The sequence below is a fragment of the Lineus longissimus genome, chromosome 19 (assembly GCF_910592395.1).
Source record: "Lineus longissimus chromosome 19, tnLinLong1.2, whole genome shotgun sequence".
NCBI lineage: Eukaryota > Metazoa > Nemertea > Pilidiophora > Heteronemertea > Lineidae > Lineus > Lineus longissimus.
The window spans coordinates 7,416,339-7,431,207 of record NC_088326.1 but is presented as its reverse complement, the minus strand read 5'-3'; the positions used below and the strand labels follow the sequence as shown (position 1 = coordinate 7,431,207).

Below are 14,869 nucleotides of genomic sequence, written 5' to 3'. Positions count from 1 at the left end.
CCCAGGGTTGTTTCTTTTGCGGATCTGATCAACACTATGTTCGAGACTGTGAAAAGATGAGAAAGGCCAAAGATAATTAATACATGAGTTTTCCTGCCTTTAATCTCAATCCAGGGAGTCTAATTCCCTAGCAAGGAATTTCCTTGTACGGGTTGGGGTTGGGGGTCCTTTCCTTCCGTTTTTATGTGATCATTTTCACTTCCAGAATATACAGCAACGGGTGTTACATGTACCAGAGTGGGAAAAACAATGTAATTTTAGCCCGGAAGAGGCGATGTCGAATATCAGTAAGAAGGTGTATTGGACTAATTTGAAAAATCAGGAAGGAAAGGATCCTCATCTCCAACCCCGTGCAAGGCCTTTTGAGGAAGTTTTACAAGATGGGTCGTTGTCCCAGGATGAGTTACTTGCGTTGATTAATAATTTGTTAGTTCGTGATCCTAACCACTTTGTCGCCGGTGAATTGCATAATCATTGTGATGAATGGGAAAAACTCCTTAATTCTGTGTCAGATTCTGATTTGCCTTGTGATAAAATTAGAAGCTGGTTGAAAGATGGGGTGGATGTTACTCAGGTTTTTAAGCCTTTCAAGGGCAAATTTAAGAAGCAGCAATATGATCACGCACAACCACCTTCTCGATATTTTGAGAATTCACCTAGTTGCAAGGATTTTGAGAGTTTTATTACGGCTGAACTTGAGGAAAAAAAAAATTAGAAATGGAGCAATCACTGTGCTCGGTAAGGTTGGAGCTTCCACACATAGTTATGCCGCTCACTGTTGAACCAAGCAAACCACGTTTATGCCATGATGAGAGATTTTTAAATATGTGGATTAAAGGCCATATATCAAGGTTTGAAAACATGCTTGATGTTGAGGGTTAAAAAAACAAGATCCCAGACATTAAAAAAATTCTAATAATAAAGTCATTATTTAGTTATTTCAATTTTCAATTTTAAACTATTTGAATTTCCCACCACACACAACTTTAGATTAGTTCCACATGTGGCCGCTAGGGATTTTTTGATGACGTAGATCAGGTCAGTCAGAACAAAGCAAGATGGCTTCCGCATACAGTTCAGAGAGTGAGAGCAGTGAATTTGAGGATGTTTTGGTCGATACAGAAGGATATTTAAACGTTGAGCCGTACATGTTCGAGCCATTAATATCACTAGATCATAATGAGAGTGATCATTCGGACGAAAGTGATTAGAATTTGTGGTTAATCAATTTGCATGGCAGACCTGCCGATATAGCAAAGAAGACATTGATAGACGGTTGCAGATGCATAACATGTATGATTTTTGAACAGACTAATGCTGCACAATATTGTTTCGCCTCGTCAGTGTTGTATCGCCAGTTATGTCATGACGCTGAACTACTATTGAAAAGTGACGGTATTATGCACAATCATCTTGACGTGACGATATAATGCCGTGCAACGTTAGATAGGCCTAGATGTCAGATGACAATAATCTGTCATTGACAGTGGCTGTCACTGACACTGACCTGTGTCGCTGTCACCTTGCTATGGCTGGAACACAAGAAGACACTATGCGGTATCACAGGCCCCAATAGGGCCTACACATTATGTATAACAACCGACCTCAGCAGCTTCGGGCATTAAATGCAATTGACATGGTTGGAACAGCTGTTTTTAACAAGTGGCATTTAATATTCAGTTGGATGCAGATATCCGGCTTCATGTGATAATCCGTATCGTAAAGTGATCACTGCAAAGTTTGGCCGAAGGCCCAGGCTTCCAACACTCCAAACGTTTGCACTTCCGAATCCACAGCTTCCTCCTCTCTCGTTCAACTGGCTTTGGAAATTCATGAAAATGGGTCCCATCCGTCATTCGATTGTTCTTTGTGCTATCCTTGACACAATTCGGAGCCACACAATACACCATAGTGAATGAAACACATTACTTCCAGGTGTGCATAATTAATTAAGGCCCTCCTGCGTTTATGATTGCATGACATGTACAGATAACCTGATCTACATCACAACTTTTGCTGAACCCGCCGCCTGGCTCTAACAAGCCAGTTGCTAGCCTGATTAGGTAATCAAGTTGTCAAAACACAAAATGGATGGAGCTAATTGCATTTGGTTTTCTGTATTGTATAAAGTGTTAGGTACACTTTTGAAATCGTCTTACAGCAGAAAATGGCAAAAAACCTTGATATATGGCCTTTAAGGATTCCCCTTTCTGTTTAGAGAATTTACGTGATATGCACCGGGTCATCGGTAAGGATGCCAAGATGGTATCGTCTGACTGGAAGTCAGGGTATAATCATATTCGTTTGTCGGCAGGGTCACGAAAGTTCTTCGGGATTCAGTTTGGGGGGTACATTATGGTGTATAATACCCTTCCATTTGGATGGAAGGCGGCCCCGTATATTTACCAGACACTAGGCATGGTGCCAACGCTGTATCTGCGTAGTTTTGGTATTTGCACTACGCAGTATATAGATGATAGATTTGCAGCGGAGGCAATTAGCCAAAGTACAGGCAAGGTGGTAATTAACATAGATCTTACTAGGTATGCATTAATACAGTTGTTGGATCGGTTAGGATATTTCTTCGCACTACACAAGAGCAGTTTGTTGGGGGTGACATCATTGAGACACCTGGGCTTTATTGTGGACTCTGAAAAGCAGGCTTATTTATTACCCCAGGATAAAAAAGACAGTTTCATAGCTTTGAGACAAAGTATATTGGAGCGGGAGACGGTAGATGTGAGAACGCTACAGAGATTGGTTGGGAAGTGCGTTTCTTTGGTACTCGTTGTACCTGCAGCGAAATTATATACAAGGGAGATTAATAGGGCTATATCGTTTTGCCTACAACATGATAGACAAGTGCAGCTTTATCCCGAGTTAGTGGAGGAGATTAAACATTGGGAGTTTATTGATTCATGGAGTGGTTTTCTATCATGGAAATTAGAGTGTCATAAGCAGGTGATGTTGGCGACAGATGCGTCTCTGTTTAAATTCGGTGTGAAGATGTTGTCAGGGTATATGCCGGGTACCTCGTTTTCAGATTTTTGGAGAGAGGGGGATGATAGACCGATACATTTAAAGGAGGCAGATGCTATTTGCTGTGCTCTTCAGTCGATTGGGTCTCAGATTGCGGGTCATAGGGTAGATGTGTTTACGGACAGTAAAGTTGTAGTGGCAGCATGGGAAAATCAGGGAGTGAGAGAAAGAGCACTGAATGATAGGGTGAAAAAGTTGTTTCAGCTTGTGTATGGCTTCTGTGTTGATTTGAGGTTGTATTACATTCCGTCTGGTGACAATCCTGCTGATGCTCCATCAAGAAAGTTGTGTATGTCAGATGTAACGTTGTCTGGTAAATCATGGCACACGGTTCAGCGGTTGTTTGGCCCTCATACGTTGGATTTAATGGCGTTAGACAGTAACGTCATGAAAGATGCGGATTCACGGCCTTTGCGTCATTTCACTCCAGGGCCAAGCCCAAACTCAGCAGGAGTTAATTTGTTCGCTCAAAACATTATGTCATGCGAGAATCCATACGTTTTTCCACCATACCCCTTGATTTTGCCAGTTCTGACTTTCTTGATGGAACAGAAGATAGCAGGCTATACACTGGTGGCTCCTGGACTGCAAAATTCCCCTATTTGGGCTCCAGTTATACGAATGTACACAAAGTCGTCTGTTTGTCTGGGATATAAAGGACAGAAGGGGGTAATTTTGCTGCCATCGAAGAGAGGATTTATTTTGGATACCAACGGGTTAAAACATGCCTTGTATGTTTATAGATTATCCTTTCAATAGAGTGTTAACAAGTTTTAAAAATTTGGCATTTGTACATTCCAGGTTATTAGCAATGTAAGAGGACCACAGGTTAATATAGCGGCTATTGAAAACAGGATTTCATACCTTAATACAGTTTGGCAAGGTTCGGATAAGTATAAGAGACAGTGTAGTGTGAAGAAGTCATTGTTACTCTTTTATGATGAGCTGCCGTATAAGCCATCTTTGAGTACGTGTCATCCGGTAGATGTGTTAAAGTTTTTAGTTTATAAGGATACTGTTGGGAAAACTAAAATCCATAATATACAATGTCCCTATTTGGGGAATAAGCGTGAGATAAGGTGTTCTTGTCCACTTAGATTGGCTGCTGCGACAGCTAAAAATTTAGCTCAAAAATTGGTGGACGTTTTTGAGCTAGAAGGTAGAGGCAGGGAATGGAACATAAAAACAAATAGTGGAAATCCTGCATCATCACTGGTGGTTAAGAATTATTGCAAACAAATAGCCTTAGAACAGGCTCAAGCTCATGTTTTACCATCTCAGGCTAAGCCACTTTTCTTGAGTAAGCTTACGCAGCTGGCGAAATATATTGATAACCAGTTTGGTAGGCCGGATCTGTCATTGAGACAGAGGTTTGTGTTGATAAGGGACCAGGCATTTTTCAAACTTCTTTACTTTGCCGGAGACAGAGCGACTGATTTATCTAGAGTTCCTTCACAGGAGGTGAAAAGATTGTCGGATGACTCAGGCATGTTATTTTGCCATACCATTACGAAGACAATAAGGGGTGGAAATTCAACTGTAAATCAATTTGTTGTTAAGAGATGTGAAGATAAGCAGATATGTCCAATAGCAGGCTTGGAACGGTATATCCGTTGGTGTAAATCAAAGGGTGTTAACCTAGCATATGGATATTTATTTAGGGTGGTAGACGAGTCGGATAGAGTCTTGGACGACAATGTTACATATTCTGTAATGTATCTTAGATTCAGAGAGTATTTGGTAACCTTGGGAATTTACCAGGGTGAAACCCCACATAGTCTCCGTGCGGGATGCTCAGTACTTCTCGGTCTGTCAGGATCAGTCGAAAATGAACGGCAAATGATGGACCATGTCGGTATGGCGACTCAAGAGTCCGCTTCGTATTATAGTAGAGTAGAAAAGGTTAGGGATGCGGCTGTCGTTGCCGGACGTTTGGCGGATTCGACTACTAATTCGGACAATTTTGAGAAAGTGTTCTATGAATGTGTGCCAGATAGCTTATCAAATGCGTTTGGTTAAAATGTGTATGGAGGAGAGTGATACCCATATTGTAAGATATCCATTTTTGGCATCAAATATGGGTATAGGGCAGAGGTCAGAATTTAAGTATTATCAGGGTTCTGCTGGTATCCCTGTGTTAAGTTGATTAAAGGGCGTAATATGCGCAATAAAGTAATATATTATACGTTAAGACGTTCTGCATTGTTTTCGGACAAAGTGTTGGGAAGTATTGGGGAGTAAGTATTGGGGGTGGGAAAAAGGGGAACAGTGTACTGGGATGTATACATTGGTGAATATTACAACATGCTGGTTTTCCTCCCCAATACTTCTGTGTCAAAGAGTCATGAGAAGCAAGTAGTGCTGCTGGTGATGAGGTAACATCACTAGCGACACTACACGGCGAATACCATGACTCGTCCATTTTATCCTGCGTGACGTAGAAGATGGAAGAGAGATGTTGGAGTGATGAGACAATATATTAAACATCGGTAAAGACTCGGGGGTGTATGGCAAGTGGTTCCCCTCCCCGCCCACCCTTCCTGAGTAAGCGGTTGTATCCTTTCATGCTCTTTGACACATGCTGGTTTTCCTCCCCAATACTTCTGTGTCAAAGAGTCATGAGAAGCAAGTAGTGCTGCTGGTGATGAGGTAACTTCTTTAAACCAATGAAATAAAAGCCCGCGTAAAAATGTTGTCAATGGGATTCCTTATTTGGTCACGCTACTCATTCATGTAGGAAGACAGTTGCCGGCTTGAACCGAGATCGTATGGTAGGCCTACCCGTTCTTTGTTTTTACTGTTCCGTTAGCACCTATTTTCACACGAATAAAAGTAAGATATGGATTAAATCTGGACATCATATAAAGGCCATACCAATGACTTTTTTCAATGTTTCTTGTCACAGTCAGTTACAAGGCCATACCAATGATATTTTTTATTATTTCTTGTCCCAGTCATGTTAGAATCCATGGCCCTTGGGCACAGCAATAGATATTGGTGTCTTGTTCTTACCATTGCACATAAGGCCATACCAATGAATGTGTTTCATTGTTTCTTGTCCCAGTCAGTTAGAATCCATTAGTCCTTTGGTCACATCAATGGATATTGGTTTCTTGTCCCTACAATAGCAGATAAGGCCATACCAATGATATTTTTTATTGTTTCTTGTCCCAGTCATGTTAGAATCCATGGCCCTTGGGCACAGCAATAGATATTGGTGTCTTGTCCTTACCATTGCACATAAGGCCATACCAATGAATGTTTTTTATTGTTTCTTGTTCCAGTCAGTTAGAATCCATTTGTCCTTTGCTCACATCAATGGATATTGGTTTCTTGTCCCTACCATAGCAGATAATTGTTTCTTGTCCCAGTCAGTGTCAATCGATAGTCCTTTGGTCACAGCAATAGATGTTGGTTCCTGTCTGCGAGACTCACCCATTCCTACCCAACAGAATAACCGGTAATATATCTTCATATCTTCATTACTTTACTCTTCTATGCTATGCTATTAAATTATTTCTCTTTACAGAATAAATAACAATGGCTAAAACACTTCCAGAGTTTGTGGTCGACTGCAAAACTGACCTTAACAAACAGTTCGAAAGTGCATTCCTCTTAATGAACTCGGGTTTCTACCTTTTAAACCTGAATGATCCTGCCCAAAAACAGAAAGGACTTGGTCAAATACAACAAGCAAAAATAAATCTGGAGAAAATTGCACGACTTGCTCATGGCAACCTTGCTTCAATCTACTTCAAGGCAAAGGACTTGGAAAAGAAAGCAACACACTTAGAAAATGAGAACATCGCACTGAAACATCGAATACACAAACTGACAGAATTAAATGACAGCTTCTTCTCTGATATATCTATTGGCGATGACTCAGTTGCATTCGAGTCGAATGAATCAGTTCATGATAATCAGCTGAAACCATCTCCCACAGACAAATCTGACACAAAAGAAAAGCACGGAGTGATGAATCAGCCAGCCCAGGCCACTCTGCATCACTCTAGCCCACCGCCAAAGGATCCTGTTGTGGAAGAACCTGGAACTTCCACTCATGCTACACATCAACCAGGGACAACTGAAAAGGCACAGCCAATCAACGATGACCTTGAGCAACAAGACGCTGTAGGAAAAAAACAGGATGAACTGCTCCCGAAATGTAGCAGCACCCCCAAAAAGAGGAAGTTGTAAAATTAGTCAACTTCTACCTCCGTAACTTTCATGTAATGCAATAACATGTACATGCATGTTATAAAGCATTTTCTCTCTTCTCTTCAATTTATTTTGAAGTTGCCTAATATCAAAGAATAACAAACCATTATATGTTCATGGCCATGTCATATGAACCAATTTATCACATACAATCTCGGTAACGTCCTATCTTCATTGCAGTGTGATGCCTGCATTGTGCAGTTCTGTTTAAAACAGCAAAAAAATCAATCATTCATTCTTTTCAGAAACTAGTCTGCTCTGTCTTCATTGTCTTCATCTGTTCTCTAATCACATATTCTGTCCTAATTATGTAAGCTTCATAGCAGTGTGCTGTCTTGTATCATAATTGTTGCTGTGCATTTCATTTCAAAACTGTAAAGAAACCAATTTTCCAGTGTTCTCAGAAGCAACTGTGCTCTGTCTTCATGATTTTCATCTGTCTCTAATCGACATATTGTAAGCTTCATTCCATCCTGCTGTTTTGTATTGTAATTGTTCAATTCTGTTCGAAACTGCAAAGGAAGACACCAATAATTCATTTTTCTTAGAACCTAGTGTACTCTGTCTTCATCATTATCATCTGTTCTGTAAGGCCATACCATATTAATTAATTCGTTAACAGATTTCCCGCATGCCAAAATTCCCAAAAGTAGATAATTCTGTTCATCCACATAATAGTTCCATATGATGGGCCCATTTTATTCCTAGTTTTATTTCCCCCTCACCCGCTCATGAGGAAGCCAAAACAATCTGCTAACTAAACAATTAATTTGATATGGCCTAATTAGCATATCCATTCCTAATCCTGTCATCTTCATTGCAATGTTCTCTCTTTTATTGTAATTGTGCAGTACTGTTCAAAACTGCAAAGGACCAATTATTTAGTGTGTTCTGTCTTCATCATTGTCATCAGTTTTCTAATCAACATATCTTCCCTAATCATGTAATTGTCAACTCATAACTCTTAGTCAGTATATTGTCATTTAGATGGCATTAACCAGATTTTGTGTTGACGGTCTGCTTGACATATTTGTTCTTCTGAAAATCACATGCTTCACGCTCTGTAATCATAATACATTCAATAAAAAAAGGCAGAAAAGAATTTAAAGCTTGTTTCTTTACAGATAATCGGCCTTTCCATGACTATCAAAGAAATCACCATATAGAAATTAAAGTACCACAGCTGACCAAACAAAGGTAAACTATGTTAAAGAAATTTAATTTGCAAACTTCTAATATCTGTCACTGATATCCTATTGTTCACTATACAAAGCTTTCTCATTTTCAAAAATTGCCCAGCAACCAACATATACATGTACTTACACTTTAACTCCTTTCTTTAGATATATAATCATGCCAAAACTGAAGAAAACATCAAATACTATGAAAGCACACCGTCATGCCATTTATATAGCTGAAAAGAGACAGGTCAGTTCATTCATTTCAAATCATAACTATGACATGACTCATCCTTACAATATTTCATTCTCAACTTCATCTTTAAACACAAAAATGAGATGATGATATAGATGACAGCTTAAAGTCCTTTTTTTCCAACCATCCACTTCCTCAACTCCTCTTCCACCAATAGCACTGTCAACCATTTTTTCCAAGACAATTCACTATCATCCCTGACCTCGCACACACCTTCATCAAATCCATTGTACAATTTCTTTTTTCTTTCCAGAACTACAAGAAAGTTGAATATTTTGTAGGCAACACTGATATCACTGATGATGTCATCATGGCAGCCATGAACCTTATGCATCTTTATGCAAATCGCCTCAAATACGAAGGACATATTGGTTACTATTCTCCAGCAGAGTTGCACTTTCTATCTCAAAGTGAAGATTCAAACAAACGTCCACCACCAATACCAGCAGACAAGGACTCAATATTAATCCATCCTCTAAAAAATCATTGGAGTACATCATACTATCATTCTACGTCTAAAAGAATTTACATCTACGATTCTTTAATGTCCTCGGAACATTTGCAACAAACATTCCTCCAGTTATGCCTTGTCTACAACCAGATAAACAATGATAATGTGGAATATGTTGATGTGACGCAACAATCAAGTGACCCTATTTGTCGCATCATGGCCATAGCCTTTGCATTCTCATGTCTACTTGGATTGAACCCGAAAAAAATAACTTATGATATTGGAAATGCTCGTTCACACTTAAAACATTGTCTGCATTATCAGGTAGTTCTGTCTTTCCCAACAATACAACCACCTATACAAGGCCTTCACAAATCACAAAGTTGTACTAGACAAAATGTTCTTCCTCCAGAAAAAAAAAACAAATGCACATGCCACACCAATCCACAACCACAGAAAGTGAGGTACACAGGCAAAACAAAAATGAACATGCCATAATCAGCAAAACAATCGGATCCAAAGAGAACACAATGCAAAATAAAAGTCAACTCAAAAGAAGACAAGAAGATTATATCAAAGAGAAAGAAACACAATCAAGTACAAACAATAAGAGGAAAACGACAGCTACCCCCAAATCAAGATCCATAGAGAACAAAAAAATACGAAATGCAAGTCCATCAAGAAAAAGAGAAAATTCGGACATCAAAGAAAGAAAAAATGAATCCGCCAGAAAAACCAAAGCAAAAAGGAGAGCTACCCCCGAATCAAGGTCCATAGAAAACAAAATACGAAATGCAAGTCGGTCAAGGCGAAGAGAAAACTTGCTCATCAAAGAAAAAGAAAATGAGTCCGCCAGAAAAACCAAAGCGAAAAGGAGAGCTACCCCCGAATCAAGGTCCATAGAGAACAAAATGCGAAATGCAAGTCGATCAAAACGAAGAGAAAATTCCCACATCAAAGAAAAAGAAAATGAATTCGCCAGAAAAACCAAAGCGAAAAGGAGAGGTACCCCCGAATCAAGGTCCATAGAGAACAAAATACGAAATACAAGTCGATCAAGAAGAAGACAAAATTTGGACATCAAAGAAAAAGAAAATGAATCTGCCAGAAAAACCAAAGCGAAAAGAAGAGCTAGCCCCACATCGAGGTCCATAGAGAACAAAATACGAAATACAAGTCGATCAAGAAGAAGACAAAATTTGGACATCAAAGAAAAAGAAAATGAATCTGCCAGAAAAACCAAAGCGAAAAGAAGAGCCAGCCCCACATCGAGGTCCATAGAGAACAAAATACGAAGTGCAAGTCGATCAAGAAGAAGACAAAATTTGGACATCAAAGAAAAAGAAAATCAATCTGCCAAAAAAACCAAAGCCAAAAGAAGAGCTAGCCCAGAATCAAGGACAATAGAGAACAAAATACGAAATGCAAGTCGATTTAAAAGGAGACTCAAATTTCATATACGAAACAATGAAAATGAACGTAGAAAACATAATCGTGCTAAATACTCTGACCCTAACAAACAAAAACGTCATCAGCGTCGAATGCAGGCAAGAAAAAATCAAACTCTAGAAAGCAGAATCAAGGTTTTTAAAGACTTACTGAAACGAGGAGATGATTTCGTTTGCACCAGTTGCCATCAAATATTTTATCAACACAGTGTCTATGTGCTGAATAGGGAATATTTTCACAAGAAAGAAGTACCACCAGATTTACTAAATTCAGTTCTAACTGGCTACAAAAGTTTTTCAGGAGAAGAATGGATCTGCAAAACTTGCCATGGACACCTACTGAATAAGAAAATACCACCTATGTCAATGGTTAATGGATTCAAAATGCACAACCTACCCACACGCCTCCGAGATACTTTCCCAACAGCCACAGAGGAACGATGCACTGCACTTCGGATTCCATTCATGCAGATAAAACAACTTGGTATGGGAAAACAATACAGCATTTTTGGAAATACAGTAAATGTACCAATGAATCCGACTGATGTCATATCTGTGTTGCCACGCAGGTTTGACAATTCTGCAACAGTCCACTTAAAGTTCAAACGTCGTTTAGCATACAAGTCGACCATCATTCATGAAACAATTCGACCTAAAATAGTCTATGATCTCACGAAACACTTCGTAGAAAACAGTGAACTTTACAAACAAGAAGGCATTTCTCTTGATGAAACATACTCATCAAATGTAAATGAGGTCAATTTCATAGACGAAAATGATACTACATGTGAAGTGTCCGCAAATCCACCATCAGCAAGAGTAGACGATACCTCCAACGATGGTCCATCACATGTAACATCAGACATGCAGAAAACAGCCACCAGTAAACGCACCAACATGCCTCTGCCAATTAATACAAATGACAACTCGCCATCCATTGAATCAGACAAAACTCTCCAACACTCTGAACAATCACAACTTGGTCATACTGAATCTATTGATTCTCAACAATCAACCACAGATAATGATACATCCGACAGCGATAGTGACACTGATGACAACAATAATAAACCATGGTCCGAACAAACAGACGAAGAAGGATTTTCCAGTGGAAATAAGGACACTCCACTTCAGAATATTGATTTTTTGGATGACGGATGCCATGCATTACAAATTGCTCCTGGAGAAAAAAATCACCCAGTGAGCCTTTACCTTGATTCATACGCAGAAGAAAAATCATTTCCAATTTTATTTGCTGGAATTAAACGTTCAGATGATAAAGAAAGACATGTACCCGTAAAATACAGTACCATCTGCAAAGTTGAACTGAGAAATGTGGATAGTAGATTTGCCCAGTCTGTACCGAACATCTTTTTCAAGCTAAAAAAACTACAAACTCTCCAAGTTCGAGATGCAGCATCAACTGTCCTCAGAAAAACAAACCGAAACACACTCACAGCTGGCCAGATAAAGACTGCAAATGACATTCAGAGCATTTTAGATCATGATGAAGGTTACACTCTCTTAAAAACAGTACGCTCTTCACCTCCATACTATCAAGCCAAGCAGAAAGAACTCTTTGCAATGTTACGCCAGCTAGGTCTCCCAACCTTCTTTGCAACATTCTCAGCAGCTGAAACCAAATGGACTGATCTACTTCAGTTACTGGCTCGTAAAACCAACAACCAAGAAGTCTCACTTCAAAATATAAACGATATGAATTGGATGCAACGCTTTCACCTAATACAGAAAGATCCAACAACCTGTGCCAGGCATTTCCACTACAGGACACAGCTGTTTCTCAACAACATACTGAAGACTCCTGTTTCACCCATTGGCCATGTTGAAGATTACTACATTCGAGTGGAGTATCAGCAGCGTGGGTCACCCCACTTGCATTGCCTATTTTGGATCCGAGGAGCACCAGTTTTCAACTGTGCCTCTGAAGAAGATATCATCAAATTCATAGATTCCTACATTTCCTGCTCATCTGATGTTGCTGAAGAGTTCATACAGTTTATAAAACTCCAGATGCACAGGCACACCCCAACATGCAAACGAAAAGGAAAACGGCTTTGTCGCTTTGGATTTCCCATCCCCCCCATGCCAAAAACTGTCATCCTTGATCCTCTGGATTCAGACATGCCAAAAAAAGACCTCAAACAGGCCAAGCAGAATTATCACCGCATCAAAACCATACTCAACTCACTACCAGATGATGAGGACTGTACATTTGAAGAATTTCTCTCTAAGTGCAATCTTGATTATGAACAATACATAATCGCCATTCGCTCATCTCTCAAAAGGAAACAAGTCTTCCTGAAACGTTGTGTAAAAGACAGGCGAGTCAATGCCTACAACATAGGTCTGTTGACAATATGGCTAGCAAACACTGATCTACAGTTTGTGTTGGATCCATATGCTGTCTGCATCTACATTGCTAGTTACATAATGAAATCTCAAAGAGGCATGAGTCAACTACTCCAACAAGCTGCCAAAGAGGCAAAACATGGGAATCTGTCCATCCGTGACAAACTCAGGAACATATCAAACAAGTTCCTGAATCACTGTGAAGTCTCTGCACAAGAAGCAATCTACCTCCTTCTTCAACTCCCACTGACGCAGAGTTCAAGAGATGTCATTTTTATCAACACGTCACCTCCTGATAGAAGAACTCGAATCTTGAAACCCATGAGTCAGATTCAAAATCTACCAGACAGTTCCACTGACATCACTTATGCTGGGCTCCTCGAGAGATATAGTGACCGTCCACCAAGTTTGGAAGACCTCACCCTTGCCGACTTCACTGCCTACTTTGATAAGCAACGAAAAACAACTCGTACAACAAAGGAAATCGAAGAATCCATTGATGTCACTGATAATAACATTGAAACCATTTCAGCAGGAACAAAGATCCCTCTCTCAAATGGAGACACCCTTGTTAAAAGAACCTTCCCCAAAGTCCTACGATATGTTCGCTATAATGTCAACACCGACACTGAGTTACACTGCAGGGAACTTCTCATGCTCTTTCTGCCATGGAGGAATGAGGCCTCACTTATGGGAGACTTCACTTCCTATGAAGCCAGAGTGAAAGAAAACATTCATTCCATTATGAAAATCAGGAAGCAGTATGAGATCAATGCAGAACATTTATATGAAGAAGCCATGCTACAAGTGAATGAAGAATTGGTGATGGAAAGCCTCAATGAAATAGCACCTAGTACACGACATGATGAAGAAGAGCCAGATGATCAACAGACTCTCCCAACAGTGCTTCATCCACCAAATGAAAACTTGTCCACCTTCAGTGAATGGTCAGATGGATCTCAACTGAGTTCTAACATTGTGATTCAAAATCGCCTCTCAGATGTAGAGTACCTGAACTTACTAAGAGCACTAAATCCAGAACAAAAGGATTTCCTGCACCACATACTTAACTGTACAAAGGTTTCTCCACAACCTTTTTACATCTTCTTGTCAGGTGGAGCTGGAGTTGGTAAAAGCCACCTGTTGAAGGCAACCTACCAAGCACTCAGTCGCTACTTTGACACTCTTCCTGGTGAAAACCCTGATGAAAAGAAAGTTTTCATTGCAGCACCAACTGGGAAAGCAGCTTTCCAAGTTAATGGCTCAACACTTCATTCTCTACTACATATCCCTGCAAACCATGGACTTGAGTCATGCAACACCTTAGATCAGAGTACTCTCAACAGTCTACGGTGCTTATTCACTAAACTTCAGGTACTAATGATTGACGAAATTTCGATGGTCGGAAGAATGATGTTCAATCTGATCGACTGCCGCCTACGTCAAATCTTTGGAAGTCAACAACCATTTGCAGGAATAAGCCTTCTGTTAGTTGGTGATCTGTATCAACTACAGCCCGTCCTAGATCAGTGAATATTTCTACAAACCAACAAACCTTATGGGCAGCTGCAAACAAATCACTGGCAAAACCTCATCCAGCTCTACGAACTTAAAACAATCATGCGACAAAAAGAAGATGCTGACTATGCACAAACTTTAAATCGTCTTCGAGAAAATCTCCATACAAAGAGTGATTTGTCACTTATCTCAAAAAGAATAGTCACCTCAGAACAAAAAGACATCCATGAGGTTATTCACCTTTACAGTTCTAATGCCCTTGTCGATCAACACAACAACTTGGCTCTTTCTCGTATCACTGAAACATTTTCAAGAGAATCTCAAGCTGTGGACTACACAATCGGTGATGTGTCACAAAAGGTCAATGAGAAAATCATTGATATTGCCAAGG

General features: G+C 39.8%; 1 protein-coding gene across 1 annotated transcript in view; it reads right to left on the bottom strand.

Moving 5' to 3' along the window:
• LOC135503452 (uncharacterized) overlaps positions 1–14,869 on the bottom strand; it is a 188,558-nt gene that overhangs the window by 133,500 nt on the left and 40,189 nt on the right. The window lies entirely within an intron of this gene.